The sequence below is a fragment of the Hemitrygon akajei genome, unplaced genomic scaffold (assembly GCF_048418815.1).
Source record: "Hemitrygon akajei unplaced genomic scaffold, sHemAka1.3 Scf000053, whole genome shotgun sequence".
NCBI classification, from domain to species: Eukaryota; Metazoa; Chordata; class Chondrichthyes; order Myliobatiformes; family Dasyatidae; genus Hemitrygon; species Hemitrygon akajei.
The window spans coordinates 3,341,874-3,364,967 of record NW_027331939.1 but is presented as its reverse complement, the minus strand read 5'-3'; the positions used below and the strand labels follow the sequence as shown (position 1 = coordinate 3,364,967).

Below are 23,094 nucleotides of genomic sequence, written 5' to 3'. Positions count from 1 at the left end.
ACTGACCCCGGCAGGTTCTGTCCAGCAAGCGCAGGGAGGCCGCCAGATCGGGGAAGTTAACTGGGTGCATTACCTTACATCAGACTTCCACACTCGGGACCGGCCTCAGTACTCACCGATGAGAACTTGTTTTCACGCCCGGACAGTGAACCCTCCCCCGGATTCCCGACTCTGGGGGTGATGGTCGTCTCCCAATCCGGATCCTACAGACGATCCGCCGCCGCCGCCGACCCGCTTCAACACAGAACTGAAGGAAAGTCAGGACTGTAATTTATGTCATCAGAGCTGGGGGCGGAGCCTCGGAAACAAGGCAGATCTGCGGTAAAATGGGAGCGGGAGAAGGGCTCACGTGACTTACACATCTATGTACGTCCATGAAATTTTGCAAAATTTTGCAATTTTCGCCGTTAGCCGAGATTCTAACAACAAAACTTTCTTAAGAATATGCGAATATATCACAGATCTTGTACTGATGTTTAGACTGTGACGAGATCTGAAAGATTATTCTAAAGTGGACTGTTCCTTTAAACGAGAGAGAGAGGGAGCGAACAGCTTGTGTGCTAATTCAGCATCAGGGAGACAGAATATCTGTGAGTTGCCTTGGAAACTGAAAGGCGGAGCTATGTGATGGACAGCTCGTGTTCTGCACTTGGAGATATATACAAGGTCGTTGACTTTTTAATCAGACACACACCAGAGACACACAAGACACACCACAGGAGACACACGACCCCTGAGGCAAGGAGGACGCTGGTGAGCTTTGTGTGCCCACGACAAGGGTAGGGTTTTTGCTCGCAGTGTGGACAGAAGCTAAAACTCTGGGAGAGAGTTAAGAAGTCCTTTCTTATCCTCTCTCCCCTTCTCCCCTTCCATCTATCTCTCTCTCTCCCGACTTTCCGCTCTCTTTCCGGCCATTCTCCTTTCATCCCTATCTTTCTCAAAACCTCTCACTCACTGTCACTGCCTCTCACTCGCTATCCCTACCTCCTTTCCCTCACTTCTCTTTACCACCTCACTCTCTCGTCCCCACTCTGTTTCAAATCTCTTTCTCTTCCTTCCTCCCCCTCTATCGCCATTTCTCTTTCAGACCACTCTCTCTCCCTCTATCTCTCTCTTTGCACTCTCCCCTTCCCTTTTCACTCTCAATCCTCCCTCCATCTCTCTCCCCCCACTCGCCATCTCCATCTTTCTCGTTATATCTCTCTGTTCCCCACCTTTCCATCTCGCTCTCTGCCACTCAGCCTCTCCAGTAGTCTCTACCCCGTTTCGTCGCCCATTCTCCCTCTCAAACACTCCCCCGCTTATCTCACTCTCTCCTTGGTGACGTCAGTCTTCAAGGCTGTCGTCAATAGCAGGAAAATCGAGTCGAGTCCTGCACAGCACAGGTTTCGATGGTGATTGGGAGCTTCCGGTACCCCGGGGTGTGGGCGGGGCGGGATTGGAGGTAGAGATGACAGATGTGAAAGAGAGCTAGAAAGAGAGACGAGGGGTAACGATGTGAGGAGGAGCGGAAGAGAGAAGGATGAGTGAGTTTTGCGCTGAGCAATCAGGAGAAGAGTGAGTGACACAGTAAGTGGGGAAGATAGGAGGAGGGGACATGGGAGAGGAGATAGTGAGAGAGGTGAAAGAGGAGAGATGATAGCGGGAAAGGGAGGACGAGAGAGGGGGAGAGCGAAGGAAAAAAAGGTGGAGAGAGAGAGAGAAGGCGAGGAACAAGAAAGAATGAAGACGGAGAAGAGCCTGAGTGGGAGCAGGGGAGAAGGGAAGAGAGAGGAGGAAGAGAAGGCGGGGGACAGAGGTAGAGGAAGAGAAGTGAAGGTGGGATAGCGCGGGGAGAAATGGGGGATTAAAGGGGAGAAGTAGCGAGGGGGAGGAGAGAGCGAGAGAGAGGCAGAGTGGAGCGAGGTGGAAGGTGTAGAGAGGAGAGAGGGAGAGAAACGGTTAGAGAAGGGGGACGGGGAGGAGCGAAGGAGTGTCAGATAGGAGCGAGAGAGGCTCTACTCCACCTTTCGTTGCCCCACCCTGCAAAGTTCCGCACCTCTGTCCCTTCAGTCCTGAAACATTCTGCTCTCGGTAGCCTCGCTCTCCCCTCTATCGTCGCCCATCCCTTTCAGACTGGTGGACTATTTGTGCTGGGTACCATTGATAGCCGTTATCGAGGTATTGTCCAATGAATCGCATTGACCCTCATTCTCTGCTTTCCTTTACACCCTGTCTCCGCGCCGTGCATCCCACCTACTGTCGGCAGCCATCTTGCTGGAGGAAGTCTACCCCGCGCAATTTCATCCTCCACACTAAGTGAATCACTCCCTCGCACTCACCTTCTTGTCACATCCCTTCCCGTCCCATCACTCGCAAACCCCTTCCCTCCCCTTCCATTCGTCGGCACCAAACTCGATGTTGTGCTTCTTATGCTGGATGGCTGCCATTTTCCAATATCAATGTTTACCCCCACCTCCGAGCAGTGCCATCCAGGGAGTTGTTACCGTACTCGCCCCATCGTCCCCAATACGCTCTCCTCCCTATAGCCTTGCCACCTCTTCCGACATCCGTCTCAGCTTGGGTGGCGAACACATTCTGATGGCACTTTTGCGCCCACACTTTCCTTTGTCATTGAGTGAGTCGCTCCCCTCTCCCTCTGTTGCAACTCTCAGATCTCCGTCCCATTAACCATGAACCCGTCTGCGACACCTCGCTCCCCGTGTTTCCCCCAACCAAACCCTCTTCCCCCAACTGCAGCCGTCGATTTTATGCTGCCCAGCTGCCAATCTGAGAAGGAACCGTCACCAGTCACCCTCCCACCACTGTTGTGTGAGTCACTCCCGCACAGCCATCATCCTGTCCCTCGACTTCCATTCCTCTCATTCCCTTTCCCTTTGCATCGGTTCCCTCCTCCTTGCCGAGCTCTTGTTTTAATCAAGGTGGCAGTCATTGTGTGAGTAAACACAAGGAAATCTGCAGATGCTGGAAATTCAAACAACACACACAAAATGCTGATGGAACACAGTAGGCCAGGCAGCATCTATAAGGAGAAGCACTGTCGACGTTTCGGGCCGAGACCCTTCGTCAAGACTAACTGAAAGGAAAGATAGTAAGAGATTTGAAAGTAGTGGGGGGAGGGGGAAATGTGAAATGATAGGAGAAGACCTGAGGGGGTAGGATAAAGCTTAGAGCTGGAAAGGTGATTGGCAAAAGTGATACAGAGCTGGAGAAGGGAAAGTGTCATGGAACAGGAGGCCTCGGGAGAAAGAAAGGGGGAGGGGAAGCAGCAGGGGGAGATGGAGAACAGGCAAACAACTAAATATGTCAGGGATGGGGTAAGAAGTGGAGAAGGGGCATTAACGGAAGTTAGAGAAGTCAATGTTCATGCCATCAGGTTGGAGGCTATCCAGCAGGTAATAAAGTGTTGTTCCTCCAACCTGAGTTTGGATTTATTTTGACAGTAGAGGAGGCCGTGGATAGACATATCAGAATGGGAATGGGACGTGTAATTAAAATGTGCGGCCACTGGGAGATACTGCTTTTTCTGGCAGACCGAGCGTAGGTGTTCAGAGAAACAGTCTTCGAGTCTGCGTCGGGTCTCACCAATATATAAAAGGCCACACCTGGAGCACCGGATGCAGTATACCACACCAGCCGACTCACAGGTGAAGTGTCGCCTCACCTGGAAGGACTGTCTGGGACCCTGAATGGTGGTGAGGGAGGAAGTGTAAGGGCAGGTGTAGCACTTGTTCCGCTTACAAGAATAAGTGCCAGGAGGGTTTTCGGTGGGAAGGGATGGGCGGGACGAGTGGATAAGGGAGTCGCGTAGGGAGCGATCCCTGCGGAAAGCAGAAAGAGGGTGGAGGGAAAGATGTGCTTAGTAGTGGGATCCCGCTGGAGGTGGCGGAAGTTACGGAGAATTATAAGTTGGACCTAGAGGTTGGTGGGGTGGTAGGTGAGGAGAAGGGGAACCCTATCCCAAGTGGGCTGGCGGATGGATGAGGTGAGGGCAGATGTGCGGGAAATGGGAGAGGTGCGTTTGAGAGCAGAGTTGATGGTGGAAGAAGGGAATCCACTTTGTTTAAAAAAAGAAGACATCTCCTTCGTCCTGGAATGAAAAGCCTCATCCTGAGAGCAGATTCGGTGGAGACGGAGGAATTGTGAGAAAGGGATAGCATTTTTGCAAGAGACAGGATGGGAAGAGGAATAGTCCATGTAGCTGTGAGAGTCTGTAGGCTTATACTAGATATCAGCAGATAGGCCGTCTTCAGAGATGGAGACAGAGAGGTGAAGAAAGGGGCGGGAGGTGTCGGAAATGGACCAGGTAAAGTTAAGGGCAGGGTGAAAGTTGGAGGCAAAGTTAATGAAGTCAACGAGCTCAGCATGCATGCAGGAGGCAGCGCCAATGCAGTCGTCGATGTAGCGAAGGAAAAGAGGGGGACGGATACCCGTATAGACTTGGAACATGGCCTGTTCCACAAAACCAACAAAAAGGCAGGCATAACTGGGACCCACGCGGGTGCCCATGGCTACACTCTTGGTTTGGAGGAAGTGGGAGGAGTCAAAAGTGAAATGATTGAGAGTAAGAACTAATTCTGCTAGACGGAGGAGAGTGATGGTAGAGGGGAATTGGTTAGGTCTGGAATCCAAAAAGAAGTGGAGAGCTTTGAGACCTTCCTGATGGGGGATGGAGGTATATAGGGACTGGACGTCCATGGTGAAAATAAGGCGGTGGGGGCGAGGGAGCTTAAAATCATTGAATGTCACGTGAGAAGTGTCACTAAAATAGGTGGGGAAGGATTGAATAAAGGGGCATACAACAGTGTCAAGGTATGCAGAAATTAGTTCGGTGGTATAGGAGCAAGCTGAGACTATGGGTCTACCTGGACAGGAAGGTTTGTGGATCTTGGGTAGGAGGTAGAAACGGGAAGTGCGGGGTGTGGGAACTATGAGGTTGGTGACAGTGGATGGGAGATCCCCAGAGCTGATAAGGTTGGTAATGGTGTGGGAGACAGTGGCCTGCTGCTCCTTAGTGGGGTCATGACCGAGGGGTAAATAAGAGGAGGTATCAGCGTTGTCGCTGTGCCTCGGCCAGGTAGAGGTCAGTCCGCCAGACTACAAAAGCGCCCCCCTTATCAGCGGGTTTTATAGTGAGGTTGGGATTGGTGCGGAGGGAGTGGAGAGCAGAGTGTTCGGAATGAGTGAGGTTGAAATTGGAACAAGGTGTGGTGAAGTGGTGAAGTCGAGACGGTTGATGTTCCGTCGGCAATTAGCAATAAAGAGATCCAGAGCAGGCAGAAGACCAGAGTGGGGTGTCTATGAAGAGGAGGGGGGTTGAAGACGGGAGAAAGGGTCATCGGTTGGGGGTGGGATAGTCTTTGCCAAAATGTGAGCTCGGAGACAGAGCCGGTGGAAGAAGAGTTCAGCGTCATGGTGTACGCGGAACTTGCTGAGGTGTGGGCGAAGGGGGACAAAGGTGAGGCCCTTACTGAGGACAGAGCGCTCTGCTCAGAGAGTGGAAAGTCAGAGGGGATGATAAAGACCCGGCACGGATGAGAGCTGGGATCAGAGGAGGGAGGCTGGTTGAGTCATTGGAGAGGGGAGGGTTGGGGTGAGAGGAAGATGGAGCCTCTGAGGTTCCAGCGGTTAACGGTGGGATCTGAGGGAGAGGGGATTGTAGAGCTGGCATGGGAAGGGAAAACGGGGGTCACAATCGAAGCATGTGTGGAGTCGCAGTTGCAGGCTGCTCCCACCCCCAACAATGACCCCTTTTCCTACTTTAATTTCCAGCGTCTGCCGATTTCCTCGTGTTTCTGTTATCACTACACCTTTCCAGGACCTGTTTCGCTATCTGCTCCTCCATATACCTGTTACTATTGGGCGGCCTAGAAAAACACCCAGTAAAGTTATTGATCCCTTCCTGTTCCTAACCTCCACAAAGACTCTGTAGACAACCCCTCCATGGCGTCCACTTTTTCTGCAGCCGTGACACTATCTCTGATCAACAGTGCCATGAACCCCACCAGTTTTGTCTCCCTCCCTATCCTTTCTGAAATATCTAAAACCCGGCACTCGAAGTAACCGTTCCTGTGCCTGAGCCAGCCAAGTCTCTGTAATGCCCATCACATCATATCTCCAAGTAGTGATCCAGGCTCTAAGCTCATCCGCTTTGTTCACAACACTCCTTGCATTAAAATAGACACATCACAAAGCGTCGGTCTGAGCGCGTCCCTTCTCTATCAGCAGTCTATCCTCACTCTCGCACTATCTACAAGCTTTCTCTATTTGTGAGCCAGCCTCCTTTTCCCCAGTCTCTTCAGTTCCGTTCCACCCCAAGCAATTCTAGTAACACTCTCCCCGGTAGCCTTTGCAAACCTCCCCGCCAGGATATTGGTCCCCCTGGGATTCAAGTGCCGCCCATCCTTTTTGTACAGGTCGCACCTGCCCCAAAAGAGGTCCGAATGATCCAGAAATCTGAATCCCTGCCCCCTGTTTCAATGCCTCATCCACGCAACTATCCTTCACCTCATTCTATTCCTATTCTCAATGTCGCGTGGCACTGGCACTATTCCCGAGATTACTACCTTTGGGGTCCTTCTTCTCAATTTGCTTCCAAACTCCCTATAGTCTTTTTTCAGGAAATCTTCCCTTTTCCTACCTATGTCATTGGTGCCAATATTTACCATGACCTCTGGCTGTTCTCCCTCCCACTGCAGGATATCTTGGACGCGATCTGAAACATCCCGGACCCTGGCACCTGGGAAGGCAAACTACCATCTGAGTTTCCTTCCTGCGTCCACAGAATCACCTGTCTGACCCCTGACTATAGAGTCTCCGATCACTACAGCCTGAGTATAGGCGACGTTTCGAGCCAAGACCCGTCTTCCGGACTGGAAGTAAGACATTAAAAGTCAGCGTTAGAAATGGTGGAGGAGAGGAAGAGGTAAATGGAATTAATCAGGTGAAATTAGGAGGGGGGAGTGGTGAAGTAAAGAGCTGGGGGGTCAGTTTGATAAAAGACTGGAGAAGGGAGAATCTGATTGGATTCTGGCAGAAGGCCTTGGAAGAAAGGGAAGGAGAAGAGGAACCAGAGGGAGGTGATGTGCAGGTTTGGAGATAAAGTGAGAGAGCCTTCTCGAACTTCCGATAATTACACCCCTCCACCATTTTCCTTTACCAGCCCGACTCCCATTTCCTTTTCTCACCTTCCCATCGTCTTCCTCTGATGTTCTCCGGCCCCTTCCCAGTCTTCAGTGAAACTGAGAAAAGAGGCATTTCCACGTCCAAAACGGTTTCTTATTGTCAATCTTGTGACATCCGTTCAAACGATTTTGCAATATCTGGCACGACCGCATATCTATAGTTTGACAGAGAAGCAGGGATCCCGGCGGGTAGAGGACAGTCAGACAGAAAGTCTAATTGCCAGGTAGATAGACAGATGGATGGCTAGATAGATAGACGGATCGACACCGAGACAGATAGGGAGATCGTTATGTTGTCCAAAAAGAACTGTAATCTAAAAGTCAGTAAACTGGAAAAAGGCAATATTGACAATTTCCAACACTGAGATGCTGATATGAGTGTTCTGGCATTCCTCTCCGTAAGTTTTATAAAGGATGACCTGGATGAGGAAGTGGAGGGATAGGTTAGTACATTTGCTGATGACACAAAGGTTAGGGGTATTGTGGATCGTTTGGAGGGCTGTCGAGGTTATAGCGGGACCCGGATTGGAAGCGAAACTGGGCTGAGAAGTGGAAGATGGAGTTCGACCCAGATAAGTGTGAGGTGGTTCAATTTAGAAGGTAAATATGATGGCAGAATATAGTATGAATGGTAAGACTCTTGGCAGTGAGGAGGATCAGAGGGATCTTGGGGTCCGAGTCCATAGGACACTCAAAAATGCTGCGCAGCCTGACTGTGTGATTCAGAAGGCATACGGTGTATTGGCCTTCATCAACCTTGTGATTGAGTTCAAGTGCCAAGAGGTAATGTTACTGCTATATAGGACCCTGGTCAGACCCCACTTGGGGTACTGTGCTTGGAGTGCAGTTCTGGTCGCCTCACTACAGGAAGGATGTGGAAGCCATAGAAAGGGTGCAGAGGAGATTTACAAGGATTTTTCTGATTGGGGAGCATGCCTTATGCGAATAGGGTGAGTGAACTTGGTCTTTTCTTCTTGGACAGATGGAGGATGAGAGGTGCTCTAATAGAGGTGTATAAGATGATGAGCGGCTTAAATCTTGTGGAGATTCAGAGGCGTTTTCTCAGGGCTGAAATGGCTAACACGAGAGGGCACAGTTTTAAGATGCTTGGGAGAAGTTACAGAGGCAATGTCAGGGGTAAGTTTTTTTACGCAGAGAGTGGTGAGTGCCTGGAATGGGCTGCCGGCGACGGTGGTGGAGGTGGATACAACAGGGCCTTTTATGAGACTTCTGGATAGGTACATGGAGATAAAAAGAAGAGGGCTGATGGGTAACCCTAGGAAATTTCTAAAGTATGTTCATGTTTGGGAGAGCACTGTTGGACGAAGGGCCTGTGTATTATGCTGTAGGTTCTCTATGTTTCTCTAGTTCTATGTTCTCAGTTCATTCCATACAGCCAATGCTCACAGCATTCTTTCCTCCCAATATCATTCTGTTGCATTTGCTCCTGAGGCCACTGACTCTACCCTGAGAGGCGGTGACCACAGCGCGATAAAAAATGTGCAACTTTTCTTGCAGCTCTGGTGGGCTGTTACCCTGGAAACGGAGGAAGTGGCTCACCAAAAATAACCGAAAAGGGAAATAACAAACTCAACATCGTATGCTGTTAGTTTAATTATGACAAAGTTTAAAACTGCAGCCATTTAGAAATGAAGAATCTAAAATTGTAAAGTCTGCTTTTAACGAGCTGTATTCAATAATCCTCTGATAGTTCTGGCTAACAAAAAATGACAATAGTTAACGATCAATAATATATTAACCTCTGCCGTGAATATATCCAGTGACAGCCCCAATCACCATCTGTTGCAACAAACTCCACAGATCGACCACTCTTTAGCTGAAGAAGTTTCTCTCAGTTTTAAAGGGAAGCTTGATTATTCCGAGGCTGTCCTCTCAGACCCCAGACTCTCAGTCTGATGGAAACATCCTCCACGTGTCCACTGTATCCAGGCTGTTCAATATTCTGTGGGTTTAAATAAGATCCCGTCCACCTCTGTACTTCTGAACATTATTATGTACAAGCTTAGAGTTATCAAATGCTTGTCATACGAGCTGTGGTTGATAAGTTCGTGGCCCAAGGTAGTAGGAGTCAAGTTCAGAAAACCCAGCACATTTATTTTTCAACATAGTCCCCGCCTACATTTACACGCTTAGTCCAGCGGTCGTGGAGCAAACGGATCCCTTCTTTGCAGAATTCGAAATCTTGGAGAGTTGGTCGACAGTAAGAGTGATTGATAAGTTCATGGCCTATGGCAGAAGGAGACGAGTTATACAGCCCTCGTTAGATGCACATTCAGAACAACTCTTTGAGTGATTATACATAAAGTTTGAAGTTAATAACATCTCCTTCCACCTCAGGCCACAGACTTATCAATCACCCCCGTACAGAAACCCTCTCGTTCCTGAGATTACTCTTGTGAACCACGTGAGCCACAGTTGTACTGAACACATCTGCTTCATTTCCAACGATTGACAGACAGGAGACAATGAGGGGCGATTTCCAAACACAGTTTGAAAACCAAACTCACGGGTCTATTTCTACTGTTGCAAACACGGTACAGCCCAGTTACTCACAGCGTCTCACTGAGGGATGGGATGGTAACTCATCCTCTCCTCGGTATGGCAGTCACTTCTTCCAAAGAAACTCCCGAAACAAACATCTGAGCCCAGAACAGAAATACTGGCTCAACACCTCATAAACCTGGGAAGCTTGAACCCCGGGTCCATTGTACTTGGATCTAAAACTGTGATATCTCAGGACCTAACCTCACAGGGTCACACAGCTGAATCTGCCACTCACCGACCCCCGAATCCTCACACATCGTCCCCGTATCTCACACTGAGTGGTGTAATCAGAAATGTCCCCATAGCCAATGCCCAGCACCCCAAGGCTTTTGATTCATTGTGAAAGGAGGAACATCCAGCCCCCATCTGTGGAAGTACTGACCTGGGTCAAATCCCAGATACTGACAGATCTAAATGCCCAGTGTTTCCCAGGGTTACAGCTCAAGCAGCAACTCGCCCAGGACTCCTTGTTGCCAGTAATATGCTGCAGTGTCTCGGTCATTCAGAGTTCAAACACCAACACTCCGACATCAACTTGTGTCAGAACGGGAATCTGATGAACCTCTGACTGGGCCAGAGAGCGGGCTGGAAAACCTGGGCGCGGGGTAACAGCAGGCGGGTATAATGTTTCACATTGTCTCCACCAGCTAAACTGAACTCATTTTATTATTATGCTATTGTTAAATGAGATCTTGCCCAGCACAATTGCACGTCACATTTCCTGTAGACGAATAGGAATAAAACATTTTAAATGTAAAATTGAAAGTAAAGTGCTGGAAACTCGGTACATCAGATTGGATGTGTGGAAAGAGAAACTGTGGAAGACCCAGTATCTGAACTGGGACTGTCCAAGACGCTGCCCGATCTGCTGAACGTTTCCACCATTTTCTCTTTTTACTTTAAATGATGCACAACTATTAACTGATTACACGATATTTGTGACGGTCAGAACAAATTAGCACAAATGTAATACCAAAATTCATTAGTTTTCTCTTCAATCCAATACAGGGATAATGCAGTCAATGCTCACAACATCCATCCCACCCCACTATCAATCTGTATTCTCTGCTTCCAACCCTCCTTCCGACAAAGATTAATACAACAGACATTTTAACTTTGAAGCTAAAATCGCAATGGCTTTCTTTAACTTACTACGTGCTATATTCAATAAACCCTCCGGTAGTTCCAGGTAACAAACACCGATTTCAGTATCAACTCAGTGAGGCAAAAATACGTCATCATGAAGACAACGGTAGAAGAGAGATTATTGATATATAATCGTTGATGGGATACAGGCTGGACAGATGTTGACCAAGATGGTATATATATCTTTGAGGTGGTGGGATACAGGCTGGACGATGGTTGACCAAAATAGTTACACTTACATCCTTCATATACATGAGTAAATATCTTTACGTTTCCGTCTAAATATGCAATGTGCAATTTATAGTACTTTATAATAAATAGTATGTTCAACAATAGAACATAAGATACGATTTTGTCAGCATGTTAATTATTCTCATAGCCTGGTGGAAGAAGCTGTCCGGGATCCTGTTGATGTCCTGGCCATTATGTTGCCTAAACACGAGGAAATCTGCAGATGCTGGAAATTCAAACAACACACACAGAAAATGCTGGTGGAACACAGCAGGCCAGGCAGCATCTATAAGGAGAAGCATTGTCGACGTTTTGGGCCGAGACCCTTCGTCAGGACTAACTGAAAGGAAAGATAGTAGGAGATTTAAAAGTAGTGAGGGGAGGGAGAACTGCGAAATGATAGGAGAAGACCGGAGGGGGTGGGATGAATCTAAGAGTTGGAAAGGTGATTGGTGAAAGTGAAACCGAGCTGGAGAATGGAAAGGATCATGGTTTCGGGAGGCCTAGGGAGAAAGAAAGGAGGAGGGGGAACACCAGAGGGAGATGGAGAACAGGCAAACAACTAAATATGTCAGGGATGGGGTAAGAAAGGGAGGAGGGGCATTAACGGAAGTTAGAGAAGTCAATGCTCATGCCATCAAGTTGGAGGCTACCCAGTCGGTATATAAGGTGTTGTTCCTCCAACCTGAGTTTGGATTCATTTTGACAATAGAGGACCCCATGGATAGACATATCAGAATGGGAATGGGACGTGGAATTAAAATGTGTGGCCACTGGGAGATCCTGCTTTTTCTGGCGGACCGAGCGTAGGTATTCAGCGAAACAGTCGCCCAGTCTGCGTCGGTTCTCACCTATGTCTAAAAGGCCACACCAGGAGCACTGGACACAGTATACCACACCAGCTGACTCACAGGTAAAGTCTCTCCTCACCTGGAAGGACTATCTGGGGCCCTGAATGGTGGTGAGGGAGGAAGTGTAAGGGCAGGTATAGCACTTGTTCCGCTTACAAGGATAAGTGCCAGGAGGGAGATCGGTGGGAAGAGATGGTGGGGCCGAGTGGACAAGGGAGTCGCGTAGGCAGCGATCCCTGCGGAAAGCAGAAAGACGGTGGAGGGAAAGATGTGCTTGGTAGTGGGATTCCTTTGGAGGTGGCAGAAGTTACGGAAAATTATAAGTTGGACCTGGAGGCTGGTGAGGTGGTAGGTGAGGAGAAGGGGAACCCTATCCCGAGTGGGGTGGCTGGTGGATGGTGTGAGGGCAGATGTGCGGGAAATAGGAGAGATGCATTTGAGAGCAGAGTTGATGGTGGAAGAAGGGAATCCCCTTTGTTTAAAAAAGGAAGACATCTCCTTCATCCTGGAATGAAAAGCCTCATCCTGAGAGCAGATGCGGCGGAGATGGAGGAATTGTGAGAAGGGGATAGCATTTTTGCAAGAGACAGGGTGGGAAGAGGAATAGTCCAGGTAGCTGTGAGAGTCTGTAGGCTTGTAGTAGATATCAGTAGATAAGCCGTCTCAAGAGATGGAGACAGAGAGATCAAGAAAAGGGAGGGAGTTGTCGTAAATGGACCAGGTAAATTTGAGGGCAGGGTGAAAGTTGGAGGCAAATTTAATGAAGTCAACGAGCTCAGCATGCGTACAGGAGGCAGAGCCAATGCAGTCCTCGATGTAGCGAAGGAAAAGAGGGGGATGGATACCCGTATAGACTTGGAACATGGACTGTTCCACAAAGCCAACAAAAAGGCAGGCATAACTGGGTCCCATACGGGTGCCCATGGCTACACCCTTGGTTTGGATGAAGTGGGAGGAGCCAAAGGAGAAATTATTGGGAGTAAGACATAGTTCCGCTAGACAGAGGAGAGTGGAGGTAGAGGGGAGTTTGTTAGGTCTGGTATCCAAAAAAAGGCAAAGAGCTTCGAGACCATCCGGGTGAGGGATGGAGGTATAGAGGGACTGGACGCCCATGGTGAAAATAAGGCGATGGGGGCCAGGAAACTTAAAATCATTGAAAAGATACAAAGCATGAGAAGTGTCACGAACATAGGTGGGAAAGGATTGAACAAGGGGGGATAAGACAGTGTCAAGGTATGCAGAAATGAGTTCAGTGGGGCAGGAGCAAGCTGCGACAATGAGTCTACCTGGACAGGCAGGTTTGTGGATCTTGGGTAGGAGGTAGAAACGGGAAGTGCGGGGCGTATAAGGTTGGTGGCAGTAGATGGGATATCCCCAGAGCTGATAAGGTTGGTAATGGTGTGGAAGACTGTGGCCTGGTGCTCCTTAGTGGGGTCATGACCGAGGGGTAAATAAGAGGAGGTATCAGCGAGTTGCCGCTATGCCTCGGCCAGGTAGAGGCGCCCCCCTTATCAGCGGGTTTTATAGTTAGGTTGGGATTGGTGCAGAGTGTTCGGAATGAGTGAGGTTGACATTGGAACAAGGTGTAGTCAAGTGGTGAAGTCGAGACGGTTGATGTTCCGTCGGCAATTAGCAATAAAGAGATCCAGAGCAGGCAGAAGACCAGAGTGGGGTGTCTATGAAGAGGAGGGGGGTTGAAGACGGGAGAAAGGGTCATCGGTAGGGGTGGGAGAGACCTTGCCAAAATGTGAGCTCGGAGACAGAGCCGGCGAAAGAAGAGTACAGCGTCATGGCGTACGCGGAACTTGCTGAGGTGTGGGCGAAGGGGGATAAAGGCGAGGGCCTTACTGAGGACAGAGCGCTCTGCTCAGAGAGTGGAATGTCAGAGGGGATGATAAAGACCCGGCACGGATGAGAGCCGGGATCAAAGGGGGGGGGGTAGTCTAGTAGATAATTGGAGAGGGGAGGGTTGGGGTGAGAGGAAGATGGAGCACCGAGGTTCCAGCGGTTAACGGTGGGATCTGAGGGAGAGGGAATTGTAGAGCTGGCATGGGAAGGGAAAACGGGGGTCACAATCGAAGCATGTGTGCAGTCGCAGTTGCAGGCTGCTCCCACACCCAACGATGACCCCATTCTCCTGCTTAAATTTCCAGCGTCTGCGGATTTCCTCGTGTTTCTGTTATCATTACACCTTTCCAGGATCTGTTTCCGTATCTGCTCCTCCTTATACCTGTTACTATTGGGCGGCCTATAAAAACACCCAGTAAAGTTATTGACTCCATGCTGTTCCTAACTTCCATCCACACAGACTCTGTAGACAACCCCTCCATGGCGTCCACTTTTTCTGCAGCCGTGACACTATCTCTGATCAACAGTGCCATGCCCCCACCTCTTTTGCCTCCCTCCCTATCCCTTCTGAAATATCTAAAACCGGGCACTTCAAGTAATCGTTCCTGTGCCTGAGCCAGTCAAGTCTCTGTAATGGCCACCACATCATATCTCCAAGTACTGATCCACGCTCGAAGCTCATCCGCGTTGTTCACAACACTCCTTGCAGTAAAATAGATCCATCACAAAGCGTCGGTCTGTGCGCGTCCCTTCTCTATCAGCTGCCTATCCTCCCTCTCGCACTATCTACAAGCTTTCTCTATTTGTGAGCCAACCTCCTCTTCCCCAGTCTCTTCAGTTCCGTTCCCAACCCCAGCAATTCTAGTTTACACTCTCCCCAGTAGACTTTGCAAACCTCCCCGCCAGGAAATTGGACCCCTTGGGATTCAGGTGCCGCCCATTCTTTTTGTACAGGTCACACCTGCCCCAAAAGAGGTCCGAATGATCCAGAAATTTGAATCCCTGTCCCCTGTCTCAATGCCTCAGCCACACATTTACCCTTCACCTCATTCTATTCCTATTCTCAATGTCGCATGGCACAGGCAGTATTCCCGAGATTACTACCTTTGGGGTCCTTCTTCTCAATTTGCTTCCCAACTCCCTATAGTCTTTTTTTCAGGACATCTTCCCTTTTCCTACCTATGTCACTGTTACCAATATGTACCATGACCTCTGTCTGTCCTCCCTCCCACTGCAGGATATCTTGGACGCGATCTGAAACATCCTGGACTCTGGCACCTGGGAGGCAAACTACCATCCGAGTTTCCTTCCTGCGCCCACAGAATCACCTGTCTGACCCCTACTATAGAGTCTCCTGTCACTACTGCCTGAGTATAGGCGACGTTTCGGGCCGAGACCCGTCTTCTGGACTGGAAGTAAGACATTAAAAGTCAACGTTAGAAATGGTGGAGGAGAGGAAGAGGTAAATGGAATTAATCAGGTGAAATTAGGAGGGGGGAGTGGTGAAGTAAAGAGCTGGAGGTCGGTTGGTTAAAGGACTGGAGAGGGGAGAATCTGATAGGATTCTGACAGAAGGCCTTGGAAGAAAGGGAAGGAGAAGAGTCACCAGAGGGAGGTGCAGGTTTGGAGATATAGTGAGAGAGCCTTCTCGAACTTCCGATAATTATACCCCTCCACCATTTTCCTTTACCAGCCCGACTCCCATTTCCTTCTCTCACCTTCCCATTGTCTTCCTCTGATGTTCGCCCCCCCCCCCCTTCCCACGCTTCAGTGAAACTGAGAAAAGAGGCATTTCCACGTCCAAAACGGTTTCTTATTGTCAATCTTGTGACATCCGTTCAAACGATTTCGCAATATCTGGCACCGCCGCAGATGTACAGTTTGACAGAGAAGCAGGGATCCGTTACATCAAACTGAAATGAGGAAAGTCAACACCTTACACTAACTTACACTAAAACTGAACTTCCACTCAACCTTTGCATTTGCACTTCGCTATAGATGCATCTGATGCGGAGAATAGGTTCACACCACCGAAAACATGTATGTCTGTAATAACATTTGAATGAAATAACTCCCACTCCTCCGCTTGAAGGAGGCTATGGCAGATTATCCGCTGATAACCTGAAGTGCCCCACGTTTGGCAACTGACTGGTGAACCCTCTGGGAATAGGCTCCACTGAGATTACATACATTTCTTACGGGGAGCAGGAACAGCATGATACTCTAATCAGGCCAATGCTATTTACAATTGCATCATGACCTTTCCCATCAGTGAAGGGAGGTATTCGGAACGTATTGAACACCACGTTACCAATCTGCTTGTATACCTTCACTGGTGTTTGAACTTCCATCTCCTTGTTTTCCTCTACATCAACTCTCTCGAGAACCCCGACACTCATTGCGAATATATCAGCCTTACTCACCCATATATGGCAATCAGCCCGTACCTTAATATTGATCCCTGTCAGCCCTTCAATATCCATTTGACAAATTGATCAGTTTCATCCCAGAACTGACAACTCGCTACCTCGACGTCAATCTAGACACAGTGAAATGCTTTTCTTGCGTGCCATTCAGTACAGACAATTCAATACATAGGTATATCAAGGTGCTGCATCAGGAAAAAATAAAACAGTGTTGTGTGGTATTTATAGGGCAAGTGCAGTTCAGATTGCAAAATAAGTAAATCCGACTATCTACCTCCACGACACAACGAAATTCCCCAATATTCATTGCTGCTGGTTTCCCCACACAAGTCGATCCAAAGGGAAGCAGCCAATCAGATCGGTAATCAACAAATCAATAAGCGCCAAATGTGTTCACGTCGCGGAACAGCCCCCAATTTTGTTACGATTTCGTAACGTACCAGCAGAAAGAGATTATACATTGAGTGGGGTTTTAATGTTAAAACCATTATCTTAGTTAGTATCTACTTATAATATAGCAACTTAAACAAGATAAACAAAAGCTAACAATGTTATTTATGTGTGTGTGTGTGTGTGTGTGTGTGTGTGTGTGTGTGTGTGTGTGGCTTCAACACTCACGGTACAAGCCTGCGTCTCTCCTAACACCTGTGACAGCGCTCCGTGTAGATGTGCTCAATGGTGTGAACAGCATTACCCTGAGGGAATTAGCCATATCTCCTAACCTTTTGTGTGATTTTACATTCAAGGTAATTTGGATTTTCATATCATAATGCTACCAATAAATCCACTCTTCAGAAAACCTCTGAAGAAGTTTGTTGAAGTTTTAGATGCCGATTCTTCGCAAAATTCTAAGGAAGTAGAAGCGCTGTCATGATTTCTTCGTAATTGCACTCACGTGCTGGACCTGGGACAAATCCTCTGAAATGGTAACAGCATGTGATGACCCTCTTCACCTGTGATCCTCCGTTGAGGACTGGTTCAGGAATCCACGGGTTCATCTTCCTGAAGTCAATAATCAGCTCCATGGTCTCGCTGACATTGAGTGAGTAGTTGGCACTACTCCGACAGATTTTCAGTCTCCCTCCTCTATGCTGATAGATAGATAGATAGATAGATCGATCGATAGATAGATAGATAGATAGATACTTTATTCATCCCCATGGGGAAATTCAACTTTTTTCCAATGTCCCATACACTTGTTGTAGCAAAACTCATTACATACAATACTTAACTCAGTAAAAAAAAATATGATATGCATCTAAATCACTATCCCAAAAAGCATTAATAATAGCTTTTAAAAGTTCTTAAGTCCTGGCGGTAGAATTGTAAAGCCTAATGGCATTGGGGAGTATTGACCTCTTCATCCTGTCTGAGGAGCATTGCATCGATAGTAACCTGTCGCTGAAACTGCTTCTCTGTCTCTGGATGGTGCTATGTAGAGGATGTTCAGAGTTATCCATAATTGACCGTAGCCTACTCAGCGCCCTTCGCTCAGCTACCTTTGTGACCACCTTTGATTCATCCAATGGCAGTGATGTTTTCAGCAAAATTAAATGTGACATTGGAGCTGTGCATAGCCTCAAAGTCAGAAGCACAAAAAAAAAATCAAGCAGAGGGATTAAGCATACAACCCTACGGTATACCTGTGCTGATGGCTAATCTGGCGATTTGTTTGCGAATCTGAACTGTCTGGGGTCTGCAACTGAAAAATTCGAGGATCCAATTGCAGAAGGAGGTACTGACACAAGGTTCTTGCAATTTATTGATTATATTTGTTGGATGACATATTGAATGCTGAGCTGCCCTGGATGAACAGCACCCTGATGTATGCGTCTTCGCTGTCCAGATGTTCCAGGGTTTGAACCTTGTTTGACAAGGGTTTGACAAGTTTCCGTACGGAAGGTTGGTGAGGAAGGTTCAATCGTTAGGTATTAATATTGAAGTAGTAAAATGGATTCAACAGTGGCTAGATGGGAGATGCTAGAGTGTGGTGGTGGATAACTGTTTGCCAGGTTGGAGGCCAGTGACTAGTGTTGTGCCTTAGGAATCTGTATTGGGTCCAATGTTGTTTGTCATATACATTAATGATCTGGATGATGGGGTGGTAAATTGGATTAGTAAGTATGCAGATGATACTACGGTTGGTGGCGTTGTGGATAATGAAGTAGGTTTTCAAAGCTTGCAGAGAGATTTAGGCCAGTTAGAAGAGTGGGCTGAACGATGGCAGATGGAGTTTAATGTTGATAAGTGTGAGGTGCTATACTTTGGTAGGAATAATCCAAATCGGACATACATGGTAAATGGTAGGGCATTGAAGAATGCAGTAGAACAGAATAATCTCGGAATAATAGACAATAGACAATAGGTGCAGAAGTAGACCATTCGGCCCTTCGAGCCTGCACTGCCATTTTGAGATCATGGCTGATCAATTACTATCAAGACCCGGTTCCTACCTTGTCCCCATATCCCTTGATTCCCCTATCCATAAGATACCTATCTAGCTCTTTCTTGAAAGCATCCAGAGAATTGGCCTCCACTACCTTCCGAGGCAGTGCATTCCAGACCCCCACAACTCTCTGGGAGAAGAAGTTTTTCCTTAACTTTGTCCTAAATGACCTACCCCTTATTCTCAAACCATGCCCTCTGGTACTGGACTCTCCCAGCATCTGGAACATATTTCCTGCCTCTATCTTGTCCAATCCCTTAATAATCTTATATGTTTCAATCAGATCCCCTCTCAATCTCCTGAATTCCAGCGTGTACAAGCCCAGGCTCTCTAACCTCTCTGCGTAAGACAGTCCAGACATCCCAGGAATTAACCTCCTGAATCTACGCTGCACTTCCTCTACAGCCAGGATGTCCTTCCTTAACCCTGGAGACCAAAACGGTACACAATACTCCAGGTGTGGTCTCACCAGGGCTCTGTACAAATGCAAGAGGATTTCCTTGCTCTTGTACTCAATTCCCTTTGTAATAAAGGGCAACATTCCATTAGCCTTCTTCACTGCCTGCTGCACTTGCTCATTCACCTTCAGTGACTGATGAACAGGGACTCTGAGATCTCTTTGTATTTCCCCCTTACCCAACTCTACACTGTTCAGATAATAATCTGCCTTCCTGTTCTTACTCCCAAAGTGGATAACGTCACACTTATTCACATTAAACGCCATCTGCCAAGTATCTGCCCACTCACCCAGCCTATCCAAGTCACCCTGAATTCTCCTAACATCCTCATCACATGTCACACTGCCACCCAGCTTAGTATCATCAGCAAATTTGCTGATGTTATTTTCTATGCCTTCATCCAAATCGTTAACGTAAATGGTAAACAGCTGTGGTCCCAATACCGAGCCCTGTGGCACCCCACTGGTCACCACCTGCCATTCCGAGAAACACCCATTCACCGCTACCCTTTGCTTTCTATCTGCCAACCTGTTTTCTATCCATGTCAATGCCTTCCCCCCGATGCCCTGAGCTTTGATTTTACCCACCAATCTTCTATGTGGGACCTTATCAAATGCCTTCTGAAAATCGAGGTACGCTACATCCACTTGATCTCCCCCGTTTAACTTCCTTCTTACATCCTCGAAAAACTCCAACAGATTAGTCAAGCATGATTGACCCTTGGTAAATCCATGCTTGCTCGGCCCAATCCTATCACTGCTATCTAGATATGCCACTATTTCATCCTTAATAATAGACTCTAGCGTCTTTCCCACCACCGATGTCAGGCTGACAGGTCGATAGTTCTCTGTTTTCTCCCTCCCTACTTTCTTAAAAAGTGGGATAACATTAACCATTCTCCAATCCTCAGGAACTGGTCCTGAATCTAAGGAACATTGGAAAATGATTACCAATGCATCCGCAATTTCCAGGGACACCTCCTTTAGTAACCTAGGGTGCAGATGGTGCAAACGGTGCATAGTTCCCTGAAGGTGGAATCTCATGTGGATAGGGTGGTGAAGAAAGTTTTACGTATGCTGGCCTTTACAAATCAGAGCATTGAGTATAGGAGTTGGGATGTAATGTTAAAATTGTACAAGGGATTGTTAAGGCCGAATTTGGAGTATTGTGTACAGTTCTGGTAACCGAATTATAGGAAAGATGTCAACAAAATAGAGAGAGTACAGAGAAGATTTACTGGAATGTTACCTCGGTTTCAGCGCCTAAGTTACAGGGAAAGGTTGAACAAGTTAGGTCTTTATTATTTGGAGCGTGGAAGGTTGAGGGGGGACGATATACGTATTTAAAATTATGAGGGGGATAGATCGAGTTGACGTGGATAGGCTTTTTCCTTTGAGAGTAGGGGAGATTCGAACAAGAGGACATGATTTGAGAGTTAGGGGGCAAAAGTTTAAGGGTAATACGGGGGGGCAATTTCTTTACTCAGGGAGTGGTAGCTGTGTGGAATGAGTTTCCAGTAGAAGTGTTAGAGGCTGGTTCGGTATTGTCATTAAAGTAAAATTGGATAGGTATATGGACAGGAAAGGAATGGGGGGTTATGGGCTGAGTGCGGGCCAGTGGGACTAGGTAAGAGTAATTGTTTGACACGGACTAGAAGGCTCGAGATGGCCTGTTTCCGTGCTGTAATTGTTATATGGTTAGTTGCCGTGGAAGTGGGAGGGTCCGAGCCAGACAGCTGGAGAGTCCAGGCTGTCTGTTCTTGCAGATCTGTATTTAGTTTTGTGCCCAAGACGAGATTGTGGGGTCAATTAGTTGTGGTTCGCAAAGTTGGGAAGGAGGATGTGGGTGATGTGAATCAGTCTACGTGTGCAGGTGTGGGGTAAATGGTGGAAAGGGTATGGGGCCATTAGCGGGATGGAGGGAGGTTGTGGATGTGGGTTATCAGATGCAGCGTGACCCGTGAGGATGGGTCCCAGGACAAATTGAGTCATAAAAAAGGGAGTTGTTGGTCCATTGAATCAGACAGGATACGTGACCTTTCAGGAAGCAACAATTCCCTTTGCACATTAATTACTGACTAATCGTCCTGAACATTACGTTTGTGACAGACCCCCAGTGTCTGGGAACAGCTAAATGGCAGGACGCAGAGGGTGATGGTAAGAGGCTGTTTATTGGACTCGCCAGTGCTTCGCGATGTTCCCCATGGTTACACCTATTGTTACTTTCATTTATATCAATCATTTGGTTGGGAATATACAGGGTGTAGGTTGGAAGTTTGAACATGGAACATAGAAGTCTACGGTACTTACAGGCCCTTCGGCCCACAATGTTCTGCCAACCTTGAAACCTTCTCTCGAAACGGTCTAGAATTACCCAACTGCATAACACTATTTTTCTGAGCTCCATGTACCTATCTAAGAGTCTCTTAAAATACCCTATTGTATCCGCCTCCACCACCGTTGCCAGCAATGCATAACAGACCCACCACTCTGACTGGAAAAATTCCCCTGACATCCCCCCTCTACCTACTTCGAAGCACCTTAAGACTATGCCCCCCTTTGTCAGTCATTTCAGCCCTGGGAAGAAAGCCTCTGGCTATCCACATGGTCAATGTCTCTCATCATTTTATACACCTCTATCAGGTCACCTCTCATTCTGCATCACTCCAAGGAGAAAAGGCCAAGCAAGTTTGCAGCAGTTAAATTTAAAGAATTACTTTTTTTGAAAGATATTAAGTATAAACTCTTCACTTTGTTTCCATCTCCCCACTCGGAAGTGACCGAAAGCTACTTCACAAGATGCAAGACCTTGAAATGAACAAACACTGAGGGAACGTGAGTGACTTTAAAGAGCTGGGATACTGACAGCACATCACCAGACCTGGAGTGATTGTAACTGGTCTGACAGAGACATAACTGGTACCTCTGGGCACATTCAGTCTCACCCCATCTATTTCCTACCTTCCCTTGTACAGGTATGTGATGTCTTAAGGACCAGTGTTTGAGTAAATGAGACTCACCAGACTTTCTCCTGACTGAATCAATCGAAACCCTGAGTCTGAAGGGTTCTCTTCAGTTGATGCTCTCAGTCCTCGGGCTGGTTCACTTCTTTCTGTTCCCTCGTCTTCATTCGTGGTTTGCTTCCAGTTGTGGTTTTTCTTCCAATAAATCTCTCACCGCAGATCTAACTTTAATATGAAAAATAATGAAGCACGTTAACAACACAAAGGAGAACAAAACATTACTGCTCAATGTTCCTAAAAATAAAACTCACTGAAATTTAAACATTGAAGACAAATATAATGATCTGAGTGAACAAATCTGTAATTGTTCCTCACACGTCAAAAAACGATATGGGATAAGAAGGAGCCATCATTCAGTCAGGAACAGAATTAGGTGGTTCGATCCATCTGGTCTGCCCCACCATTCAACCATGGCTGATTTCATTCCAACACCATATTCCTGCCTTCCTCCTGTAACCCTGCAGCTACTGGGAACAAACACAAATATATTAACCTCTGCCATAAATATACCCCAATAACAGCTTCATCCACCCTCTGTGGCAATAAATTGCACAGATAGACACCCTTTACTTGATATTCTCCTCATCTCAATTTTAAAGTGAAGCTTCTTTATTCTGAGACTGTGTTCTCAGATCCCAGACTCTCCGTCTAATGGAATTATCCTCTCCATGTCCACTGCATCCAGGCTTTTCAGCATTTGGTAGGTTTCCTTAAACAAGCTCAACCCCCACCCCCACTGTCCTTCTGAACTCCATTGACCACAGGCCCAGAACCATTGACTGACAGAGAGGTGACAGTGAGGGGAAATTTCCAAAATGGTTTGAACACTGAACCCCTGGGCCCAATTCTATAACTGCATACATTTAATGACCTCCTCTCCAAGTGAGGGATGGTATAGGAACTCATTCTCACCTCAG

At 47.5% G+C, this 23,094-nt stretch overlaps 1 protein-coding gene and 1 pseudogene across 1 annotated transcript in view; both read right to left on the bottom strand.

Annotated features, from left to right (window-relative positions):
- LOC140721276 (uncharacterized) overlaps nt 1-279 on the bottom strand; it is a 133,707-nt gene extending 133,428 nt beyond the window's left edge. Inside the window, exon 1 of the mRNA XM_073036129.1 lies at nt 117-279. The gene's annotated coding sequence lies outside the window, so the exon portion shown is untranslated. The remainder of the gene's footprint in view (nt 1-116) is intronic.
- Nucleotides 1-23,094, bottom strand: part of LOC140721279 (N-acetyllactosaminide beta-1,3-N-acetylglucosaminyltransferase 3 pseudogene) — a 418,101-nt pseudogene that overhangs the window by 10,166 nt on the left and 384,841 nt on the right.